Source organism: Salvelinus alpinus, unplaced genomic scaffold (genome assembly GCF_045679555.1).
Source record: "Salvelinus alpinus unplaced genomic scaffold, SLU_Salpinus.1 scaffold_43, whole genome shotgun sequence".
Classification (NCBI taxonomy): Eukaryota; Metazoa; Chordata; class Actinopteri; order Salmoniformes; family Salmonidae; genus Salvelinus; species Salvelinus alpinus.
Genome location: NW_027255984.1, coordinates 411,245 through 436,444, shown reverse-complemented (window position 1 = coordinate 436,444; position 25,200 = coordinate 411,245). Strand labels below are relative to the sequence as shown.

Sequence of the window (25,200 nt, the reverse complement as noted above, 5' to 3'; positions counted from 1 at the left end):
GGTGATTGTCGCTGTGTCTGTGTTTGTTGCACCACACGGTACTGTCTCGTCTCGTTCATTCGGTCGTTCCTGTTCATGTGTTCTTCGTTTCATGTAAGTTCGTAGTTTAGGTCTGTCTAGTTCGTTTTGTTATTTTGTATTTTTAGTCAAGTGTATTTCGTGTCTGTCTTCGTCTTACAATAAAGTCATTATGTATTCATCACCCGCTGCGCCTTGGTCTACTCACTCACCGAAGGAGAGCCGTTACAGCACTGGAATTATCCCTCTACAACCTTTACACATGTACTGCACTGGAATTACCCCTCTACACCCTTTATACATGTACTGTACTGGAATTATCCCTCTACACATGTACTGCACTGGAATTATCCCTCTACACATGTACTGCACTGGAATTATCCCTCTACACATGTACTGCACTGGAATTACCCCTCTACACCCTTTATACATGTACTGTCCTGGAATTATCCCTCTACACATGTACTGCACTGGAATTATCCCTCTACACATGTACTGCACTGGAATTATCCCTCTACTCATGTTTTGCACTGGAATTATCCCTCTACACATGTACTGCACTGAAATTATCCCTCTACACATGTACTGTACTGGAATTATCCGTCCACATGTACTGCACTGGAATTATCCAATTGGCTGGCAGAAACGTGCTGTTTTTTTATTGGGCCATCAACGCTGGCTCGGTGATTTTTGTGATTGGTTACATTTCAGTCACATGTGCATAGGGGAGAGGTGGTGTCTGATGTCTGCAGGTCAATGCAACTGAGAATAATTACAAGGATCATATTTCTATGTGAATATCAGCAGTGGGAATGATTGTGAAATATTTAGTTCATTTCATGAGAGCAACATGATAATTAATGATTTCTGAACAACCATTTTATATTTTATATCTATTAAGAGTATCTTATCAACTTTATTTCACTTGGTGATGTTTCATTATAGAGAACATAACATGACAATACATGACATCTAAGTAGCTGAATATGATTATGGACTAACAGTCTAACAGTTTGAAAGACACAATTCATGTTATTCTGGTTAAAACTTCTTAACCCTTTCACACGTACCATCACACGGGTGTGATCGTTCTACAGTGGTCCCTGAAGCGTACGATCACACCCGTGTGATTAGAACACTCATTTAGAACGCTCGTTTAGAACGGCCAGTTTCGAATGACGCAACAATCAGCGTTTGAGCTGGCCACACTTTTTTCAGAAACTATTTACACAAACACAGTCCTTACAAAGTTATGTCCAGAATGTGAGCAGTTTATTTTTGGATTCAATGTTCAGATATTCACAGAATAATATATAGCATAACACAATCATCCTAACCGGAAAAATGTAGGCTACATTTGTCCTAGCGCTGAGGAAAGATTGACCCAACACAAGCAGTCATATTTTCTAACTCTCGGCTGACATAAACTACAATATGAATTAGCTAATAGCAATTACTATGTATAATTAATCACATCACGGGTGAGCACACCATTGATCGAAATAATTAGGTAAAGCACTTTTTAGAAATCGAAAGTAATCCGACGATTAGTTTCAGCGCGCAGCCATACATTTTTTTTCCTCACAGAAACCGAAGATAATAAGAGAAGACGAGATGAGTTTGGTCTGTTTATAGTATGCATGTTGAAGGGGTGTGTCGTCTACCGTCGTTCACATCCCACCATTCATTTCCGAAGTCCTCAAAAAACGAGTGAACTCTTACTCACCTCATTTTGTTATAACATCTTTGGTCAAAGAGACGATTACGTGAACCCAGAATGCATTGAACGTCAACAAACATGACTACACAGCTGGAATTAGCTTAGCTCATCATAATAAGTACAACCTTCAAAAAAGTATTTTACACACATAATATGTGCCCATTACAATCTGTGCAAGAATCGGAATGCATGATTTGTCACCTAGATTTGAAAACATGTGAATAAAACCGTAAATACACAAATAATTGCCACACAAAACATTTTCTGATAGTGATTTATTGATACAAGTGGCGCGTGCCGGCAGTCAACCACGTACCCTCTCACTCTAAACCATTCAGTGTTGTTGTTTATGTATGTAGCTAGTGAGATGAGCTGAAGCATTAGCAATGTCTTTCAAAAGGAGACAACAAACAAATGTGGAAATTCTGGAGATTTTTTAAAATTCTGACAATGAGTCTGAAAGTCAGGAATCAGATTCTGACAGTGACAGTGAGGAGCTGCCCCCCAACCTTGTAGCCATTGAGAACCCTGAATCTGAATGTCCCTTGTCCACTGACAAAGTCCCAGTTCCCTTTGAAGATGCTGGTGGTGATGGAGGCATACCAACAGTGGATGAAGTACAGGAGTTCTGTGGTAGCTGGAAGGCCACCAGTCATTTCACCCCTCCTGGCCCTGCTGTTTCACCCCTCCTGGCCCTGCTGTTTCACCCCTCCTGGCCCTGGTGTTTGCTTTGATGAGTCCCAGTCTGGAATGCAACGCCCCTTGCCATTTCCAACTGAGGCAGAGTGCTTCAAGTTGTTTCTGACAGAGGAGCTGGTGGGAGACATAGTAGAGACCAATCGCTATGCCTTGGAGCTACAGGATAAGAGAGCCAGGAGTGGGGGACAACCACAATTAGTGAAATGTATACATTCCTGGTGACAGTAAAGACTGCTTTCTAGTTCTGCTGCTATGACTGCATTTCATCAACGCTACTACCATCCTAAATGACCCGTTATACAAAATAAGAAATGTTAACAGCTGGCAGTAAAGTGGCATGACAAACGAGACGTCCATGTCCTCTCCACTGTCCATACAGCAACCATGTCGGCCACAGGGAAGGTGGACCACCTGACGGGAGAGAGAAACAAACCAGACAGAGAAACATGAAACCAGACTGCGTGCTTGACTATTACTTCAAAATGGGGGCAGTGGATGATAAACAGCTTTGTGGAATGCACTCAGAAAACGACCAAGTGGTATAAGATATTTTTCAATTTTTCCAGGGTAGCGTCAAAATACAACATGCCAATACTTCTGACGCATTTAGCATTGTTTTACAGAACTAATAGAATAATGTAACTAGCTACATAAGCACGATTGAATATAACACCATAAAAGGTGAGTAACGTTACCTCGCGTGTCCGCGGTTATAAGGAATATATACAAATATATTATGCTCCATTCACACAGTGAGCTATAGTAGAAACGGTATAACACGACACAATAACGTAATTAGGCACTTACTTTGATAGAAACGCAGTCTTGATTTGAAGATGGGTGTCTGGAGTGACGCCTCTAGCACTGAGACGCTGTGCCACTTGGGAGTCATAAGGCCAGGGTAGCTTCAAAATACAACACATGCTAATACTTCCCTGACGCAATTAGCATTGTTTTCCAGAGCTAATAGGAGAATGTAGCTAGCTACCTAAGCATTGAGTATAACACCATAAATGTTATGAAATGAGTAACGTTACATCGCGTGTCCGCGGTTATAAGGAATATACACAAAAACATGATGCTACAGTAGAAACGACATAACACGACATGCAGAAACTATTATAACGTAATAAGGCACTTTGATAGAAACGCACACATTTCCAAAGGTATTATTGGTAACGAAAACAACTTTGATTTCGATGCAGGCGACAGGTGGAATAATATGAACACGTGTATGCAGGACGGCAGATGAGTAAATGTCCTGCACAAACAATTGAGAAGTGTTTGGGGAATTTTGTCCGGGTCAGAAATGTCAAAAAAATTCATTGGTCCGCAAAAGTAAAAATGACTACTTTTATGTGAATGAATGAGGCGGAACACACCTCATTTCAAACTGTTATTAGAAAATAAAAAACTTGTTAGAAATAATTTAAAATTGACAAATAAAAACAGGCTGCGTGCTTTTGTTTGAGGGCAGCGCGGATGAAATGTACTGTTACATAACAAACACATTCTGGAATGGAGAGAACGTTCTAATATCACGTGCATAAAAAAACTCACGCTGGGGCGACCGTTAGAGATATTTGGAACTCACGCATGAAAGGGTTAAGGCTATGGGGCAGTATTTTCGTTTTTGGCTAAAAAACGTACCCATTTGAAACTGCCTATTTCTCAGCCCCCGAAACTAGAATATGCATATAATTGTCAGATTAGGATAGAAAACACTCTAAAGTTTCCAAAACTGTCTTAATATTGTCTGTGAGTTTAACAGAACTGATATTGCAGGCAAAAACCGGAGGAAAATCCAATCAGGAAGTGCCTCTTTTTTGAAACCTCTCTGTTCTTATGCATGCCTAACGTGAATTTAAAGGGATATCAACCAGATTCCTTTTTCTATGGCTTCCCTAAGGTGTCAGTCATTAGACAAAGTTTCAGGCATTTATTTTGAAAAATTAGCGTGAAAGATCACATTGCGTAAGTGGATAGGTGGGGGCTCTCAGAGTGAGTTGTGCGCAACAGAGAAAGGCGGCCATTGTTTCTCCCGGTCCTAATGAAAAACCAACACTCCCGGTTGATATATTATCGAATATATATTTGAAAAACATCCTGAGGATTGATTATAAAAAACGTTTGCATGTTTCTGTGGACATTATTTGGCATTTTCGTATGCGTTTTCGTGACCGCTCTTTCCGGTGGATTTCGGAGCATAACGCACCAAACGAACGGAGGTATTTGGATATAAAAGTAATATTTCTCTAACAAAAATAACATTTGTTGTGTAACTGGGAGTCTCGTGAGTGGAACCACCCGAAGATTATCAAAGGTAAGCGATTAATTTGATTGCTTTTCTTACTTTCGTGACCAAGCTAACCAAGCTAATATAAGGCTAAGCTAATGTAGCATAGAAAGCTACACTCACAAAAGCTTGGATTTCTTTCGCTGTAAAATATATTTTCAAAATCTGACACGATAGGTGGATTAACAACAAGCTAAGCTGTGTTTTGGTATATTTCACTTGTGATTGCATGATTATAAATATTTTTAGTAATATTATTTGACTGTGGCGCTATGCTATTCAGCGTTGCTGATGACAATTATCCCGGATCCGGGATGGGTTGTTCAGAAAGGTTAGACAGTGAGAGTCTAGTTGATTATGGACTAACAGTTTGAAGGACACAACTCATGTTATTCTGATTGAACAATGAGAGACTAGTTGATAATGGACTAACAGTTTAACAGTCTGAAGGACACAACTCATGTTATTCTGGTTAAACAGAGAGAGACTAATTGATTATGGAGTGGGGATTTTTTTACAATTAGGAAATAATATGTCATGTTTTACTCGTACCTCAGCCAGCATTGTGAATGGTTAGGAAATAATATGTAATGTTTTACTCGTACCTCAGCCAGCATTGTGAATGGTTAGGAAATAATATGTAATGTTTTACTCGTACCTCAGCCAGCATTGTGAATGGTTAGGAAAGAATATGTCATGTTTTACTCGTACCTCAGCCAGCATTGTGAATGGTTAGGAAATAATGTCATGTTTTACTCGTACCTCAGCCAGCATTGTGAATGGTTAGGAAATAATATGTCATGTGTTTCTAGCTCCAACAGTCCAATAATATCTAACAAGTAATATCTAATAATACACACAATCTAAAGGAATGGAATTAAGAATATATAAATATTTGGACGAGTGATGTCAGAGCGGCATAGACTGATACAGTAGAATAGAATACAGTATATACATATGAGATGAGTAATACATAGACAGATACAGTAGAATAGGATAGAATACAGTATACAGTGGGGCAAAAAAGTATTTAGTCAGCCACCAATTGTGCAAGTTCTCCCACTTAAAAAGATGAGAGAGGCCTGTAATTTTCATCATAGGTACACTTCAACTATGACAGACAAAATGAGAAAAAAAATCCAGAAAATCACATTGTAGGATTTTTAATGAATTTATTTGCAAATTATGGTGGAAAATAAGTATTTGGTCACCTACAGACAAGCAAGATTTCGCCACAAAGCGCGATGAGCCAAGTAAAGCCCCCCCCCCGGGCCAAACCACCCCTAACCCGGACGAGGCTTGGCAAATTGTGTGCCGCCCTATGGGACTCCCGATCACAGCAGGTTGTGGTACAGACCGGGATCGAACCCGGGTCTGTAGTGACGCCTCTAGCACTGCGATGCAGTACCTTAGACTGCTGCACCACTCGGGTCTATAGTGACAACTCTAACACTGCGATACAGTACCTTAGATCGCTGTGCCACTCGGGTCTATAGTGACACCTCTAACACTGCGATACAGTACCTTAGACCGCTGCACCACTCAGGTCTATAGTGACACCTCTAACACTGCGATGCAGTACCTTAGACTGCTGCACCACTCGGGTCTATAGTGACACCTCTAACACTGCGATACAGTACCTTAGACCGCTGCACCACTCAGGTCTATAGTGACACCTGTAACACTGCGATGCAGTACCTTAGACTGCTGCACCACTCGGGTCTATAGTGACACCTCTAACACTGTGATGCAGTACCTTAGACCGCTGCACCACTCAGGTCTATAGTGACACCTCTAACACTGTGATGCAGTACCTTAGACTGCTGCACCACTCGGGTCTATAGTGACACCTCTAACACTGTGATACAGTACCTTAGATCGCTGTACCACTCAAGCATAACCTTTTTTTAACCAATTCTGATGGTTGTTAAAAGTGGAATTTTGACATTATTACCGTTATATCAACACACTCAACACTCCCAACACCACCAACTATCAATCTCTTTGCACCGTAGACATCAAGTCAGTTGATTCCATGTGACCAAACATTCCTGAGGCTGAGTCTCAAATAGTCACCTGTCCCTTTTGTCAATAGGGGGAGCTGTTAGCACTATTTTTTTTTTACATTTCCAAATTAAACTGCCTCGTACTCAATTCTTGCTCGTACAATATGCATATTATTATTACTATTGGATAGAAAACAATCTCTAGTTTCTAAAACCGTTTGAATTATGTCTGTGGGTGGAACAGAACTCATTCTACAGCACTTTTCCTGCCAGGGAGTGAGATTTCAGAAATCTTGGCCTCTGTTCCCAGGTCAGTTTATAAGTCCCTGTGAATGCTGTGGGGCTACAAACACTGCCTACGCCTTCCTCTAGATGTCAGTAAGTGGTGACAATTTGAATGGGGTCGATTGCGCAATCTGGGACTTTATATAAACCCAAATTGCGGAAGTACCTTTCTTTCCTGCCCTGCGCTTGACGCACGATGGACGTCGGACTGGTCTCCTTCCAAGCTTTGGTTTAGCAAGTTCTATATCCCCGGTCATGTTTTTATTCGTTATAGGTGTTAAAGACATCATAAGGTAGTTAATTTAAACCGACTTATAGCAGTTTATAGCAGTTTATTGCGATTTTCTGGCATTTCTTTGTGACGCACTTTCAAGAGTTGGACACTTTTCCGGTACATGCCGAACGTTAGTGGCCATTTCGACAGGACAAGAGGACATCTTTCGACCAAAAGACGATTAGACCGGAGAAAGGACACATTGCCCAAGATTCTGATGGAAGCTCAGCTAATAGTAAGAACTATTTATGCTGATAAATCGTTGTTCTGTTGAAAAATGTTAAACGCATAAGCCGCCATTTTTTTGGGGGTAGCTTCGCTTTGGCGCACCCTGTATTGCGGTTAATTTTAAAAATGTAATTCAGCGATTGCATTAAGAACTAATTTGTCTTTCAATTGCTGTCCACGCTGTATTTTTTTAGTCAAGTTTATGATTATTTATTGATTAGACTAGGTGTCTTTCCAAGATGGCGCCCGACATTTTCTGACCAGCTTGGCTACTTTTCTCATTGTATAACCACGATTTTTGTGGCTAAATATGCACATTTTCGAACAAACTCTATATGTATGTTGTAATATGATGTTACAGGAGTGTCATCTGAAGAATTCTGAGAAGGTTAGTGAAAAAATTAATATATGTTGGTGGTGATAACGTTATCGCTCTTTTTGCCTTGAATCAATGCTGGGGTAATGTTTGCACATGTGGTATGCTAATATAACGATATATTGTGTTTTCGCTGTAAAACACTTAGAAAATCTGAAATATTGTCTGGATTCACAAGATCTGTGTCTTTCAATTGCTGTACGCTGTGTATTTTTAAGAAATGTTTTATGATGAGTAATTAGTTAATACACGTTGCTCTCTGTAGTTATTCTAGTCGAGTTGTGATAGTGGCTGCAATGGTAAACTATGATTTATACCTGAAATATGCAAATTTTTCTAACAAAACATATGCTATACAATAAATATGTTATCAGACTGTCATCTGATGAAGTTTTTTCTTGGTTAGTGGCTATTTCTTTCTTTATTTGGTCGAATTGGTGATAGCTACTGATGGAGTGAAAAAATGGTGGAGTAAGAAAAATGGTGTCTTTTGCTAACGTGGTTAGCTAATAGATTTACATATTGTGTCTTCCCTGTAAAACATTTTAAAAATCAGAAATGGTGGCTAGATTCACAAGAAGTGTATCTTTCATCTGGTCTCTTGGACTTGTGATTTAATGATATTTAGATGCTAGTATTTACTTGTGACGCTATGCTAGGACATGCTAGTCAGCTTTTTTACTGGTGGGGGGTGCTCCCGGATCCGGGTTTGGGAGGAACTAGAATTAATAGCCGGGCAATGGCACACATTATAGCAAATACATTTTGGGTCTAAATTAAAGGAGCTACAATTAAAATGTAATTACATGTTTTAAATAAAATGTCCATAATATCTGCATTAATAGTGTAAAGATCCTGTTTCACAGTATTCCTAAACAAAAAAAATATTCTCTATCTTCTATTGTGTTATTGACTGAATGTTTATTGTAACTCTGTGTTGTTGTTTTTGTCGCACTGCTTTGCTTTATCTTGGCCAGGTTGCAGTTGTAAATGAGAACTTGTTCTCAACTGACCGACCTGGTTAAATAAAGGACAAATAAATACAAAATTATAATATAAAAATGTAGCAGCAGTATAGACCTAGTCTGTTCATTATATACATCTACATGATGTATTGTTACACCATGTAGGTGCAGTATAGACCTAGTCTGTTCATTATATACATCTACATGATGTATTGTTGCACCTTGTAGGAGCAGTATAGACCTAGTCTGTTCATTATATACATCTACATGATGTGTTGTTACACAATGTAGGAGCAGTATAGACCTAGTCTGTTCATTATATACATCTACATGATGTACTGTTACACCGTGTAGGAGCAGTATAGACCTAGTCTGTTCATTATATACATCTACATGATGTATTGTTACACCGTGTAGGAGCAGTATAGACCTAGTCTGTTCATTATATACATCTACATGATGTATTGTTACACCGTGTAGGAGCAGTATAGACCTAGTCTGTTCATTATATACATCTACATGATGTATTGTTACACCATGTAGGAGCAGTATAAACCTAGTCTGTTCATTATATACATCTACATGATGTATTGTTACACCATGTAGGAGCAGTATAGACCTACAGTAGCTTATTTAGATTTAGTTTGACTTAAATGAAACTGCCTTAAATGTGCTGTAGTAAAAATAAAAAAAATCGCACTAATCAATCAACACATTCAGGTCTTTGTATGTCTCAATATAATAGTATTATTTAATTAAATCCATTTAAAAGAATCTTTGTCTGAAAATAAAATATGATCCTCAACTGCGTTTCCCCTCCAGTCAGCAGACGGCGATCTGCGTCTTTCAGGCGATGCTGCTAGCGTGACGTATAATCTAGTGGACGGTTCTTCAGAAACAGCTCGTCAACCACCTCGGTAGCTTGCTAGCCAACATAGCCGAAAGATTCAAGCTATTTATACGCTTTCGATGTATATTAGCTACTGTGTTTTAGACACACTTCTGTCGTATCTACTTGTTAACCTATTTAATTTAATGTTACGTTATTTTGTATTAGTCAGCTATAGTAACTGGCTGGTTTAGTTAGCACTAGCCTAGTCGCTAATGATAGCTAGCTATCTAACATCCCCGAACATGAGGTCAGTAAGCTTCTCCCCTCCTGTTAAAGAAGAGGTCTGCTGGACGGAGGAAGAGGGTCTGTTGCAGAACATTGTTGTCAAAGAGGAGAAGGAAGAAGAGGATGTCACAGTAAAACAAGAAGTAGAGGGTGAGGCTGTTACAGTGAAAGAAGAAGAGAAAGACGTTTCAGTGAAAGAAGAGGAAGACGCGTTCAGAGTGAAAGAGGAGGAGGATGTTACAGTAAAAGAAGAGGGGGAAGAGAAAGAGGAGGATGCCATTTTTGGAGTGAAGAAGGAAGGGGAGATTACTGTCTCATTGAAAGATGAAGAGGTGGAGATAGGAGATCTGATTAACACCAGTAAGTACCGCCTTAAATTAGTTTTTAACTTTGGATATTCAGAGTTGGCTCGTCAATACCTCTTCAACGGAGGGCCCAGGATGATGACTGATATGTCTAGAATCAGACGACGTAGAGAGTAAGCTACCTCTTGTTTACACCGTTCCGTTTCCAAAAAGTGACTTAACATATATATTTGAGAAGGGTCTATCTGCTGACCGCAGCCTGGGTTGCACTGCATGTTGTGATTTTCATGTAGTGATGTTTTACTACACACCGTGCCCCCGAATAGTGCCATGCGAGAGTTGGGTTGACTACACCAAAGATTATGGATATACTGACAAGATGTCTCTCCGCCCTAACAAGGGGAGTCGTTGTCCACAAAGCGGCATTGCGGGTTGTCTAGCTCCCGCCTATCCTTTCTTTGGATTGGTGGATTCATCTTTTTATTGTAATCTATTGTTTATATTCTATGAGGGTTGTTGTCGTCAACCGCCTGTCTTCAATGGAGAGAGATGCTAAGCTACTAGTATGGATATGCATAGCGATCTGGAGACAACTCCTATAGTGTTTTAATCAAAGTTGTCGGTATGTCACGTGTCCACATAACAATTTAAGCATTACGAAAATTCTGTTGGTTCAAGTAAACCTCACGTAGCAAATACGCCTTTCATTTTGTTGTTGACCAAATTCGACACTTTCCACATTGGGTTGATAATTGTTTCCACTTGGATACAACCTACTGTAACCTACTGGCGTGACCTAGAGAGATACAACCTACTGTAGCCTACTGGCATGACCTAGAGAGTTACAACCTACTGTAGGCCTACTGGCATGACCTAGAGAAATACAATCTACTGTAGCCTACTGGCATGACCTAGAGAGATACAATCTACTGTAGCCTACTGGCATTACCTAGAGAGATACAACCTACTGTATCCTACTGGCATGACCTAGAGAGTTACAACCTACTGTAGCCTACTGGCAATTATTAGGCCATACTGCTATAACCCATAGAAACACATTGGATAACATTCACAACATGGAACAACAGTAACCATAGTAACACATTGGATAACATTCACAACATGTAACAACAGTAACCATAGTAACACATTGGATAACATTCACAACATGTAACAACAGTTACCATAGTAACATTGTTTCCCCAAAAACATGTAAAGGAAGTTTGTTCTGAAGTGTCTGGTTTCCTAATTAGCAGGGAGGAGTTTCTACAACCAGATACACTACATCCATAACTAGTGGTTTCCTCATTACCAGATATACCACATCCATAACTAGTGGTTTCCTCATTAGCAGATATAGTACATCCATAACTAGTGGTTTCCTCATTAGCAGATATAGTACATCCATAACTATCGGTTTCCTCATTAGCAGGGAGGAGTTTCTACAACCAGATACACTACATCCATAACTAGCGGTTTCCTCATTAGCAGATATACTACATCCATAACTAGTGGTTTCCTCATTAGCAGATATACTACATCCATAACTATCGGTTTCCTCATTAGCAGGGAGGAGTTTCTACAACTAGATACACTACATCCATAACTAGCGGTTTCCTCATTAGCAGATATACTACATCCATAACTATCGGTTTCCTCATTAGCAGATATACTACATCCATAACTATCGGTTTCCTCATTAGCAGATATACTACATCCATAACTAGTGGTTTCCTCATTAGCAGGGAGGAGTTTCTACAACCAGATACACTACATCCATAACTAGCGGTTTCCTCATTAGCAGATATACTACATCCATAACTAGTAGTTCCTCATTACCAGATATACCACATCCATAACTAGTGGTTTCCTCATTAGCAGATATAGTACATCCATAACTAGTGGTTTCCTCATTAGCAGATATAGTACATCCATAACTATCGGTTTCCTCATTAGCAGGGAGGAGTTTCTACAACCAGATACACTACATCCATAACTAGTGGTTTCCTCATTAGCAGATATACTACATCCATAACTAGTGGTTTCCTCATTAGCAGATATACTACATCCATAACTATCGGTTTCCTCATTAGCAGGGAGGAGTTTCTACAACTAACTATCGGTTTCCTCATTAGCAGATATACTACATCCATAACTATCGGTTTCCTCATTAGCAGATATACTACATCCATAACTAGTGGTTTTCTCATTAGCAGGGAGGAGTTTCTACAACCAGATACACTACATCCATAACTAGCGGTTTCCTCATTAGCAGATATACTACATCCATAACTAGTAGTTTCCTCATTACCAGATATACTACGTCCATAACTAGTGGTTTCCTCATTACCAGATATACTACGTCCATAACTAGTGGTTTCCTCATTAGCAGGGAGGAGTTTCTGCAACCAGATATACTACATCCATAACTAGTGGGTTCCTCATTACCAGATATACTACATCCATAACTAGCGGTTTCCTCATTAGCAGATATACTACATCCATAACTAGTGGTTTCCTCATTAGCAGATATACTACATCCATAACTAGTGGTTTCCTCATTCCCAGATATACTACATCCATAACTAGTGGTTTCCTCATTAGCAGATATACTACATCCATAACTAGTGGTTTCCTCATTAGCAGATATACTACATCCATAACTAGTGGTTTCCTCATTCCCAGATATACTACATCCATAACTAGTGGTTTCCTCATTACCAGATATACTACATCCATAACTATCGGTTTCCTTATTAGTAGATATACTACATCCATAACTATCGGTTTCCTCATTAGCAGGGAGTAGTTTCTACAACCAGATACACTACATCCATAACTAGCGGTTTCCTCATTAGCAGATATACTACATCCATAACTATTGGTTTCCCCATTAGCAGGGAGGAGTTTCTACAACCAGATACACTACATCCATAACTAGCGGTTTCCTGATTAGCAGATATACTACATCCATAACTAGTGGTTTCCTCATTAGCAGATATACTACATCCATAACTAGCGGTTTCCTCATTAGCAGGGAGGAGTTTCTACAACTAGATACACTACATCCATAACTAGCGGTTTCCTCATTAGCAGATATACTACATCCATAACTATCGGTTTCCTCATTAGCAGATATACTACATCCATAACTAGTGATTTCCTCATTAGCAGGGAGGAGTTTCTACAACCAGATACACTACATCCATAACTAGCGGTTTCCTCATTAGCAGATATACTACATCCATAACTAGTGGTTTCCTCATTACCAGATATACTACGTCCATAACTAGTGGTTTCCTCATTACCAGATATACTACGTCCATAACTAGTGGTTTCCTCATTAGCAGGGAGGAGTTTCATGCAACCAGATATATTACATTCATAACTAGTGGTTTCCTCATTACCAGATATACTACATTCATAACTAGCGGTTTCCTCATTAGCAGATATACTACATCCATAACTAGTGGTTTCCTCATTCCCAGATATACTACATCCATAACTAGTGGTTTCCTCATTACCAGATATACTACATCCATAACTAGTGGTTTCCTCATTAGCAGATATACTACATCCATAACTAGCGGTTTCCTCATTAGCAGATATACTACATCCATAACTAGCAGTTTCCTCATTAGCAGATATACTACATCCATAACTAGCGGTTTCCTCATTAGCAGATATACTACATCCATAACTAGTGGTTTCCTCATTACCAGATATACTACATCCATAACTAGTGGTACCTCATTACCAGATATACTACATCCATAACTAGTGGTTTCCTCATTACCAGATATACTACATCCATAACTAGCGGTTTCCTCATTAGCAGATATACTACATCAATAACTAGTGGTTTCCTCATTACCAGATATACTACATCCATAACTAGTGGTTTCCTCATTACCAGATATACTACATCCATAACTAGCGGTTTCCTCATTACCAGATATACTACATCCATAACCAGCGGTTTCCTCATTACCAGATATACTACATCCATAACTAGCGGTTTCCTCTTTAGCAGATGAACTACATCCATAACTATCGGTTTCCTCATTAGCAGGGAGGAGTTTCTACAACCAGATATACTACATCCATAACTAGCGGTTTCCTCATTAGCAGATATACTACATCCATAACTAGCGGTTTCTACAACCAGATACACTACATCCATAACTAGCGGTTTCCTCATTAGCAGATATACTACATCCATAACTAGTGGTTTCCTCATTAGCAGATATACTACATCCATAACTATCGGTTTCCTCATTAGCAGGGAGGAGTTTCTACAACTAGATACACTCATCCATAACTAGCGGTTTCCTCATTAGCAGATATACTACATCCATAACTATCGGTTTCCTCATTACCAGATATACTACGTCCATAACTAGTGGTTTCCTCATTAGCAGGGAGGAGTTTCTGCAACCAGATATACTACATTCATAACTAGTGGTTTCCTCATTACCAGATATACTACATCCATAACTAGCGGTTTCCTCATTAGCAGATATACTACATCCATAACTAGTGGTTTCCTCATTCCCAGATATACTACATCCATAACTAGTGGTTTCCTCATTACCAGATATACTACATCCATAACTAGTGGTTTCCTCATTACCAGATATACTACATCCATAACTAGCGGTTTCCTCATTAGCAGATATACTACATCCATAACTATCGGTTTCCTCATTAGCAGGGAGTAGTTTCTACAACCAGATACACTACATAACTAGCGGTTTCCTCATTAGCAGATATACTACATCCATAACTATCGGTTTCCTCATTACCAGATATACTACATCCATAACTAGTGGTTTCCTCATTACCAGATATACTACATCCATAACTAGTGGTTTCCTCATTACCAGATATACTACATCCATAACTAGTGGTTTCCTCATTACCAGATATACTACATCCATAACTAGTGGTTTCCTCATTAGCAGATATACTACATCCATAACTAGCGGTTTCCTCATTAGCAGGGAGGAGTTTCTACAACTAGATACACTACATCCATAACTAGCGGTTTCCTCATTAGCAGATATACTACATCCATAACTATCGGTTTCCTCATTAGCAGATATACTACATCCATAACTAGTGGTTTCCTCATTAGCAGGGAGGAGTTTCTACAACCAGATATACTACATCCATAACTATCGGTTTCCTCATTACCAGATATACTACATCCATAACTATCGGTTTCCTCATTACCAGATATACTACATCCATAACTAGTGGTTTTCTCATTAGCAGGGAGGAGTTTCTACAACCAGATACACTACATCCATAACTAGCGGTTTCCTCATTAGCAGATATACTACATCCATAACTAGTAGTTTCCTCATTACCAGATATACTACGTCCATAACTAGTGGTTTCCTCATTACCAGATATACTACGTCCATAACTAGTGGTTTCCTCATTAGCAGGGAGGAGTTTCTGCAACCAGATATACTACATCCATAACTAGTGGGTTCCTCATTACCAGATATACTACATCCATAACTAGCGGTTTCCTCATTAGCAGATATACTACATCCATAACTAGTGGTTTCCTCATTAGCAGATATACTACATCCATAACTAGTGGTTTCCTCATTACCAGATATACTACATCCATAACTAGTGGTTTCCTCATTACCAGATATACTACATCCATAACTAGCGGTTTCCTCATTAGCAGATATACTACATCCATAACTAGTGGTTTCCTCATTCCCAGATATACTACATCCATAACTAGTGGTTTCCTCATTACCAGATATACTACATCCATAACTATCGGTTTCCTTATTAGTAGATATACTACATCCATAACTATCGGTTTCCTCATTAGCAGGGAGTAGTTTCTACAACCAGATACACTACATCCATAACTAGCGGTTTCCTCATTAGCAGATATACTACATCCATAACTATCGGTTTCCTCATTAGCAGATATACTACATCCATAACTATCGGTTTCCTCATTAGCAGATATACTACATCCATAACTAGTGGTTTTCTCATTAGCAGGGAGGAGTTTCTACAACCAGATACACTACATCCATAACTAGCGGTTTCCTCATTAGCAGATATACTACATCCATAACTAGTAGTTTCCTCATTACCAGATATACTACGTCCATAACTAGTGGTTTCCTCATTACCAGATATACTACGTCCATAACTAGTGGTTTCCTCATTAGCAGGGAGGAGTTTCTGCAACCAGATATACTACATCCATAACTAGTGGGTTCCTCATTACCAGATATACTACATCCATAACTAGCGGTTTCCTCATTAGCAGATATACTACATCCATAACTAGTGGTTTCCTCATTAGCAGATATACTACATCCATAACTAGTGGTTTCCTCATTCCCAGATATACTACATCCATAACTAGTGGTTTCCTCATTACCAGATATACTACATCCATAACTAGCGGTTTCCTCATTAGCAGATATACTACATCCATAACTAGTGGTTTCCTCATTCCCAGATATACTACATCCATAACTAGTGGTTTCCTCATTACCAGATATACTACATCCATAACTATCGGTTTCCTCATTAGCAGATATACTACATCCATAACTATCGGTTTCCTCATTAGCAGATATACTACATCCATAACTAGTGGTTTTCTCATTAGCAGGGAGGAGTTTCTACAACCAGATACACTACATCCATAACTAGCGGTTTCCTCATTAGCAGATATACTACATCCATAACTAGTAGTTTCCTCATTACCAGATATACTACGTCCATAACTAGTGGTTTCCTCATTACCAGATATACTACGTCCATAACTAGTGGTTTCCTCATTAGCAGGGAGGAGTTTCTGCAACCAGATATACTACATCCATAACTAGTGGGTTCCTCATTACCAGATATACTACATCCATAACTAGCGGTTTCCTCATTAGCAGATATACTACATCCATAACTAGTGGTTTCCTCATTAGCAGATATACTACATCCATAACTAGTGGTTTCCTCATTCCCAGATATACTACATCCATAACTAGTGGTTTCCTCATTACCAGATATACTACATCCATAACTAGCGGTTTCCTCATTAGCAGATATACTACATCCATAACTAGTGGTTTCCTCATTCCCAGATATACTACATCCATAACTAGTGGTTTCCTCATTACCAGATATACTACATCCATAACTATCGGTTTCCTTATTAGTAGATATACTACATCCATAACTATCGGTTTCCTCATTAGCAGGGAGTAGTTTCTACAACCAGATACACTACATCCATAACTAGCGGTTTCCTCATTAGCAGATATACTACATCCATAACTATTGGTTTCCTCATTAGCAGGGAGGAGTTTCTACAACCAGATACACTACATCCATAACTAGCGGTTTCCTGATTAGCAGATATACTACATCCATAACTAGTGGTTTCCTCATTAGCAGATATACTACATCCATAACTAGCGGTTTCCTCATTAGCAGGGAGGAGTTTCTACAACTAGATACACTACATCCATAACTAGCGGTTTCCTCATTAGCAGATATACTACATCCATAACTATCGGTTTCCTCATTAGCAGATATACTACATCCATAACTAGTGATTTCCTCATTAGCAGGGAGGAGTTTCTACAACCAGATACACTACATCCATAACTAGCGGTTTCCTCATTAGCAGATATACTACATCCATAACTAGTGGTTTCCTCATTACCAGATATACTACGTCCATAACTAGTGGTTTCCTCATTACCAGATATACTACGTCCATAACTAGTGGTTTCCTCATTAGCAGGGAGGAGTTTCATGCAACCAGATATATTACATTCATAACTAGTGGTTTCCTCATTACCAGATATACTACATTCATAACTAGCGGTTTCCTCATTAGCAGATATACTACATCCATAACTAGTGGTTTCCTCATTCCCAGATATACTACATCCATAACTAGTGGTTTCCTCATTACCAGATATACTACATCCATAACTAGTGGTTTCCTCATTAGCAGATATACTACATCCATAACTAGCGGTTTCCTCATTAGCAGATATACTACATCCATAACTAGCAGTTTCCTCATTAGCAGATATACTACATCCATAACTAGCGGTTTCCTCATTAGCAGATATACTACATCCATAACTAGTGGTTTCCTCATTACCAGATATACTACATCCATAACTAGTGGTACCTCATTACCAGATATACTACATCCATAACTAGTGGTTTCCTCATTACCAGATATACTACATCCATAACTAGCGGTTTCCTCATTAGCAGATATACTACATCAATAACTAGTGGTTTCCTCATTACCAGATATACTACATCCATAACTAGTGGTTTCCTCATTACCAGATATACTACATCCATAACTAGCGGTTTCCTCATTACCAGATATACTACATCCATAACCAGCGGTTTCCTCATTACCAGATATACTACATCCATAACTAGCGGTTTCCTCTTTAGCAGATGAACTACATCCATAACTATCGGTTTCCTCATTAGCAGGGAGGAGTTTCTACAACCAGATACACTACATCCATAACTAGCGGTTTCCTCATTAGCAGATATACTACATTCATAACTAGCGGTTTCTACAACCAGATACACTACATCCATAACTAGCGGTTTCCTCATTAGCAGATATACTACATCCATAACTATCGGTTTCCTCATTACCAGATATACTACGTCCATAACTAGTGGTTTCCTCATTACCAGATATACTACATCCATAACTAGTGGTTTCCTCATTACCAGATATACTACATCCATAACTAGCGGTTTCCTCATTAGCAGATATACTACATCCATAACTAGTGGTTTCCTCATTAGCAGGGAGGAGTTTCTGCAACCAGATATACTACATTCATAACTAGTGGTTTCCTCATTACCAGATATACTACATCCATAACTAGCGGTTTCCTCATTAGCAGATATACTACATCCATAACTAGTGGTTTCCTCATTCCCAGATATACTACATCCATAACTAGTGGTTTCCTCATTACCAGATATACTACATCCATAACTAGTGGTTTCCTCATTACCAGATATACTACATCCATAACTAGCGGTTTCCTCATTAGCAGATATACTACATCCATAACTATCGGTTTCCTCATTAGCAGGGAGTAGTTTCTACAACCAGATACACTACATCCATAACTAGCGGTTTCCTCATTAGCAGATATACTACATCCATAACTATCGGTTTCCTCATTCCCAGATATTCTACATCCATAACTAGTGGTTTCCTCATTACCAGATATACTACATCCATAACTAGTGGTTTCCTCATTACCAGATATACTACATCCATAACTAGCGGTTTCCTCATTAGCAGATATACTACATCCATAACTAGTGGTTTCCTCATTAGCAGATATACTACATCCATAACTAGCGGTTTCCTCATTAGCAGGGAGGAGTTTCTACAACTAGATACACTACATCCATAACTAGCGGTTTCCTCATTAGCAGATATACTACATCCATAACTATCGGTTTCCTCATTAGCAGATATACTACATCCATAACTAGTGGTTTCCTCATTAGCAGGGAGGAGTTTCTACAACCAGATACACTACATCCATAACTAGTGGTTTCCTCATTCCCAGATATACTACATCCATAACTAGTGGTTTCCTCATTACCAGATATACTACATCCATAACTAGTGGTTTCCTCATTACCAGATATACTACATCCATAACTAGCGGTTTCCTCATTAGCAGATATACTACATCCATAACTAGTGGTTTCCTCATTACCAGATATACTACATCCATAACTAGTGGTTTCCTCATTACCAGATATACTACATCCATAACTAGCGGTTTCCTTTTTAGCAGATATACTACATCCATAACTATCGGTTTCCTCATTAGCAGGGAGGAGTTTCTACAACCAGATACACTACATCCATAACTAGCGGTTTCGTCATTAGCAGATATACTACATCCATAACTAGTGGTTTCCTCATTAGCAGATATACTACATCCATAACTATCGGTTTCCTCATTAGATGGGAGGAGTTTCTACAACGAGATACACTACATCCATAACTAGCGGTTTCCTCATTAGCAGATATACTACATCCATAACTAGTGGTTTCCTCATTACCAGATATACTACGTCCATAACTAGTGGTTTCCTCATTACCAGATATACTACGTCCATAACTAGTGGTTTCCTCATTAGCAGGGAGGAGTTTCTGCAACCAGATATACTACATTCATAACTAGTGGTTTCCTCATTACCAGATATACTACATCCATAACTAGCGGTTTCCTCATTACCAGATATACTACATCCATAACTAGTGGTTTCCTCATTACCAGATATACTACATCCATAACTAGTGGTTTCCTCATTACCAGATATACTACATCCATAACTAGTGGTTTCCTCACTACCAGATATACTACATCCATAACTAGCGGTTTCCTCATTAGCAGATATACTACATCCATAACTAGCGGTTTCCTCATTAGCAGATATAGTACATCCATAACTAGTGGTTTCCTCATTCCCAGATATACTACATCCATAACTAGTGGTTTCCTCATTACCAGATATACTACATCCATAACTAGTGGTTTCCTCATTACCAGATATACTACATCCATAACTATCGGTTTCCTCATTAGCAGATATACTACATCCATAACTAGTGGTTTCCTAATTAGCAGGGAGGAGTTTCTACAACCAGATACACTACATCCATAACTAGTGGTTTCCTCATTCCCAGATATACTACATCCATAACTAGTGGTTTCCTCATTACCAGATATACTACATCCATAACTAGTGGTTTCCTCATTACCAGATATACTACATCCATAACTAGTGGTTTCCTCATTACCAGATATACTACATCCATAACTAGCGGTTTCCTCATTAGCAGATATACTACATCCATAACTAGTGGTTTCCTCATTACCAGATATACTACATCCATAACTAGTGGTTTCCTCATTACCAGATATACTACATCCATAACTAGCGGTTTCCTCTTTAGCATATATACTACATCCATAACTAGCGGTTTCCTCATTAGCAGATATACTACATCCATAACTATCGGTTTCTACAACCAGATACACTACATCCATAACTAGCGGTTTCCTCATTAGCAGATATACTACATCCATAACTATCGGTTTCCTCATTAGCAGATATACTACATCCATAACTAGTGGTTTCCTCATTAGCAGGGAGGAGTTTCTACAACCAGATACACTACATCCATAACTAGCGGTTTCCTCATTAGCAGATATACTACATCCATAACTAGTGGTTTCCTCATTACCAGATATACTACATCCATAACTAGCGGTTTCCTCTTTAGCAGATATACTACATCCATAACTATCGGTTTCCTCATTAGCAGGGAGGAGTTTCTACAACCAGATACACTACATCCATAACTAGCGGTTTCCTCATTAGCAGATATACTACATCCATAACTAGTGGTTTCCTCATTAGCAGATATACTACATCCATAACTATCGGTTTCCTCATTAGCAGGGAGGAGTTTCTACAACGAGATACACTACATCCATAACTAGCGGTTTCCTCATTAGCAGATATACTACATCCATAACTAGCGGTTTCCTCATTAGCAGATATACTACATCCATAACTAGTGGTTTCCTCATTAGCAGGGAGGAGTTTCTACAACCAGATACGCTACATCCATAACTAGCGGTTTCCTCATTAGCAGATATACTACATCCATAACTAGTGGTTTCCTCATTCCCAGATATACTACATCCATAACTAGTGGTTTCCTCATTACCAGATATACTACATCCATAACTAGTGGTTTCCTCATTACCAGATATACTACATCCATAACTAGCGGTTTCCTCATTAGCAGATATACTACATCCATAACTAGTGGTTTCCTCATTACCAGATATACTACATCCATAACTAGTGGTTTCCTCATTACCAGATATACTACATCCATAACTAGCGGTTTCCTCTTTAGCATATATACTACATCCATAACTAGCGGTTTCCTCATTAGCAGATATACTACATCCATAACTATCGGTTTCCTCATTAGCAGATATACTACATCCATAACTATTGGTTTCCTCATTAGCAGGGAGGAGTTTCTACAACCAGATACACTACATCCATAACTAGCGGTTTCCTCATTAGCAGATATACTACATCCATAACTAGTGGTTTCCTCATTACCAGATATACTACATCCATAACTAGTGGTTTCCTCATTACCAGATATACTACATCCATAACTAGCGGTTTCCTCTTTAGCAGATATACTACATCCATAACTATCGGTTTCCTCATTAGCAGGGAGGAGTTTCTACAACCAGATACACTACATCCATAACTAGCGGTTTCCTCATTAGCAGATATACTACATCCATAACTAGTGGTTCTCTCATTAGCAGATATACTACATCCATAACTATCGGTTTCCTCATTAGCAGGGAGGAGTTTCTACAACAAGATACACTACATCCATAACTAGCGGTTTCCTCATTAGCAGATATACTACATCCATAACTAGCGGTTTCCTCATTAGCAGATATACTACATCCATAACTAGTGGTTTCCTCATTAGCAAGGAGGAGTTTCTACAACCAGATACGCTACATCCATAACTAGCGGTTTCCTCATTAGCAGATATTCTACATCCATAACTGGTGGTTTCCTCATTACCAGATATACTACGTCCATAACTAGTGGTTTCCTCATTACCAGATATACTACGTCCATAACCAGTGGTTTCCTCATTAGCAGGGAGGAGTTTCTGCAACCAGATATACTACATTCATAACTAGTGGTTTCCTCATTACCAGATATACTACATCCATAACTAGTGGTTTCCTCATTACCAGATATACTACATCCATAACTAGTGGTTTCCTCATTACCAGATATACTACATCCATAACTAGCGGTTTCCTCATTAGCAGATGTACTACATCCATAACTAGCGGTTTCCTCATTAGCAGATATAGTACATCCATAACTAGTGGTTTCCTTATTCCCAGATATACTACATCCAAAACTAGTGGTTTCCTCATTACCAGATATACTACATCCATAACTAGTGGTTTCCTCATTACCAGATATACTACATCCATAACTAGCGGTTTCCTCATTAGCAGATATACTACATCCATAACTAGTTGTTTCCTCATTACCAGATATACTACATCCATAACTAGTGGTTTCCTCATTACCAGAAACACTACATCCATAACTATCGGTTTCCTCATTAGCAGATATACTACATCCATAACTATCGGTTTCCTCATTAGCAGATATACTACATCCATAACTAGTGGTTTCCTCATTAGCAGGGAGGAGTTTCTACAACCAGATACACTACATCCATAACTAGCGGTTTCCTCATTAGCAGATATACTACATCCATAACTAGTGGTTTCCTCATTACCAGATATACTACGTCCATAACTAGTGGTTTCCTCATTACCAGATATACTACGTCCATAACCAGTGGTTTCCTCATTAGCAGGGAGGAGTTTCTGCAACCAGATATACTACATTCATAACTAGTGGTTTCCTCATTACCAGATATACTACATCCATAACTAGCGGTTTCTTCATTACCAGATATACTACATCCATAACTAGTGGTTTCCTCATTACCAGATATACTACATCCATAACTAGTGGTTTCCTCATTACCAGATATACTACATCCATAACTAGTGGTTTCCTCATTACCAGATATACTACATCCATAACTAGCGGTTTCCTCATTAGCAGATATACTACATCCATAACTAGCGGTTTCCTCATTAGCAGATATAGTACATCCATAACTAGTGGTTTCCTCATTCCCAGATATACTACATCCATAACTAGTGGTTTCCTCATTACCAGATATACTACATCCATAACTAGTGGTTTCCTCATTACCAGATATACTACATCCATAACTAGCGGTTTCCTCATTAGCAGATATACTACATCCATAACTAGTTGTTTCCTCATTACCAGATATACTACATCCATAACTAGTGGTTTCCTCATTACCAGAAACACTACATCCATAACTATCGGTTTCCTCATTAGCAGATATACTACATCCATAACTATCGGTTTCCTCATTAGCAGATATACTACATCCATAACTAGTGGTTTCCTCATTAGCAGGGAGGAGTTTCTACAACCAGATACACTACATCCATAACTAGCGGTTTCCTCATTAGCAGATATACTACATCCATAACTAGTGGTTTCCTCATTACCAGATATACTACGTCCATAACTAGTGGTTTCCTCGTTACCAGATATACTACGTCCATAACTAGTGGTTTCCTCAATAGCAGATATACTACATCCATAACTAGTGGTTTCCTCATTAGCAGATATACTACATCCATAACTATCGGTTTCCTCATTAGCATGGAGGAGTTTCTACAACGAGATACACTACATCCATAACTAGCGGTTTCCTCATTAGCAGATATACTACATCCATAACTAGCGGTTTCCTCATTAGCAGATATACTACATCCATAACTAGTGGTTTCCTCATTAGCAGGGAGGAGTTTCTACAACGAGATACACTACATCCATAACTAGCGGTTTCCTCATTAGCAGATACAGTGGGGAGAACAAGTATTTGATACACTGCCGATTTTGCAGGTTTTCCTACTTACAAAGCATGTAGAGGTCTGTAATTTTTATCATAGGTACACTTCAACTGTGAGAGACGGAATCTAAAACAAAAATCCAGAAAATTACATTGTATGATTTTTAAGTAATTCATTTGCATTTTATTGCATGACGTAAGTATTTGATCACCTACCAACCAGTAAGAATTCCGGCTCTCACAGACCTGTTAGTTTTTCTTTAAGAAGCCCTCCTGTTCTCCACTCAT

General features: G+C 38.8%; 1 protein-coding gene and 1 long non-coding RNA gene across 2 annotated transcripts in view; one reads left to right on the top strand and one right to left on the bottom strand.

Moving 5' to 3' along the window:
- LOC139567094 (zinc finger protein ZFP2-like) overlaps window positions 1-25,200 on the top strand; it is a 303,695-nt gene that overhangs the window by 22,831 nt on the left and 255,664 nt on the right. The gene's annotated exons all lie outside the window — the stretch shown is intronic.
- LOC139567099 (uncharacterized) lies at window positions 1,997-4,040 on the bottom strand. Its single transcript, XR_011673223.1, has 2 exons — window positions 3,245-4,040; window positions 1,997-2,848 (listed from the first exon to the last, which is right to left on the bottom strand). It is a non-coding gene; the product is annotated as an uncharacterized lncRNA (long non-coding RNA).